Genomic DNA, 1890 nt, shown 5'->3' on the forward strand with positions numbered 1-1890 from the left:
TTATTTTCTTTGCATATAAAGATTGGTATTTGATGTTTCTTCTTGGATTGATCTTCGATATGTCCTTTCCTTCCTAGTGCTTCATCCCCATTTTTTCTCTTGCATTGTTCGTATCAATGATATGTTCAACTTCATATAGATCATGGAGCTGTTACTTCATTGATGCAAACAATGCTTTTAGTAATTTTATGGGGAAAAATATTAAATACGAAATAATTTTGTATAGAAAAATCTTTCTCAACATCGAATGCATTTCAAACGGTCTAAACCCTTTGTGCTTTGCTTTTATCCATTTTATTACATGAATTAAAATTCTTAGCTTTTTGTTATGGGTATCTAATAGGCAAAATGATTTGCATGCAGATATTTACAGATGCTAGACAGTATGTCATCCACTTTGGAAAGGCTGATCCCGTCTTAAAGACTGGTCCCGCTAGCATGGTAATTTCTGCATTAGAGATTGGAAGTTTCTAAGTCTTCTTTTGTTCACAAATTTATTGGTTTTGTTGCAGATCCAAGAGTTGGATGTAAGCCGTTCACTGACTCTATCAGAGCGAGCAATTGCTCTTGCTCTTGCTATTTCATTGGATAATGATTACTTCTCTAGGCATGGTGGCTAGTAAGAATCATTGTCAATAAATTGATCTTAGTATAACATTTTTTCCCTAGGCCATCACATGATTCGGGCACTTTTTGCTTCTATCTACTTGTCTTTTTCAAATGAAATCTAAGTTTTGCATGATATGTCTAGGCTGACATGTGTTGTGTGAGAGTCGTTCTCTGACATAATTAAACTAAGACCTTTTTTCTTGGGTTCAAGAGAGAGCGTTAAGTTCAAACATAAGATCTCTAACCAAATATCCCACCTTAAGTATTGGAATTATGCCCCAAGACATTCGGAACTCTAGGCTTGAGATGCAACTACTGCAGTTAACATAGGAATGCAGTCTAAATGCACTACATATTAAGAAATTTATGTTGCATTTCCAATAGCTGACTACATTCAGTGAAACGCTCCACTTGGATTATATTTTAGCTGTGTGGATGAGGATAAAGCAATAGAAAGTTAAAGATTTTGAGTACTAATTATGGCTATATTATGCATCATGTGTACCAGGGGAATCCCTTTTGTTGCAATGGAGGAGTAGATTGATTCCTTTGTTTCTCTTTTTTCAAAGAGACCAACAGTTTGGTGTTGCAACGAACAGGCGTTTTCTGTTCCATGGAAATAATGTATATATGCTACTGTTGCTACTATCATATACATATCAAAAACTACACCCAGTTTTGTAATAGTCTACTTGCATATTTGCATATATTTAATAATAATCTCATGTCAACTAATTATTCTATTTTTTATTTAATTGTTTTGTTTTCAACATTTTATTTTTATTTGAGTTGAAAGAAGAAAAATACGAATTGCACTTTTGACTTGAAAAGAGAATATTCATTAGCGACTTAATCAATTTAAATAATCAATGTTGATATTTCACATGGGAATGGATATTTAAATCTTATATTTTACATGGTTATGATTTAAGTCTTTATTTCATTTAAGTAACTTCATTATAATATCTTATTTTATTGATATTTTTATATTTAATCTAATTTTATTATTTATTTTAGTTTTAATTCTAAATTTTTATTTTATTTTAATATTTAAGATAACTTGAGTTTTAACTTTTGGATTATAATTGTGTTATTAATTTATTATTTTAGATTTTAAATTTAAATTCATTAATTTTTATATTTAGTTTTTAAGATAAAATTTTAAAATTTTAACTTAATTAATATTTAGTTTTATATAGTTTAAAGTTCAAATTTTAAAATAAAACATAATATAATATTTATCATAGAAATAAGTATTATTTAATTAAAAATATTTTTTTA

At 28.5% G+C, this 1890-nt stretch overlaps 1 long non-coding RNA gene across 1 annotated transcript; it reads left to right on the forward strand.

Annotated features, from left to right (window-relative positions):
* Positions 1-360: 360 nt before the first annotated feature.
* On the forward strand, positions 361-1332 carry LOC108473299 (uncharacterized). Its single transcript, XR_001869727.2, has 3 exons — positions 361-441; positions 513-619; positions 1118-1332. It is a non-coding gene; the product is annotated as an uncharacterized LOC108473299 (long non-coding RNA).
* The last annotated feature ends 558 nt before the right edge of the window (positions 1333-1890 follow it).

Source organism: Gossypium arboreum, chromosome 6 (genome assembly GCF_025698485.1).
Source record: "Gossypium arboreum isolate Shixiya-1 chromosome 6, ASM2569848v2, whole genome shotgun sequence".
Lineage (NCBI taxonomy): Eukaryota > Viridiplantae > Streptophyta > Magnoliopsida > Malvales > Malvaceae > Gossypium > Gossypium arboreum.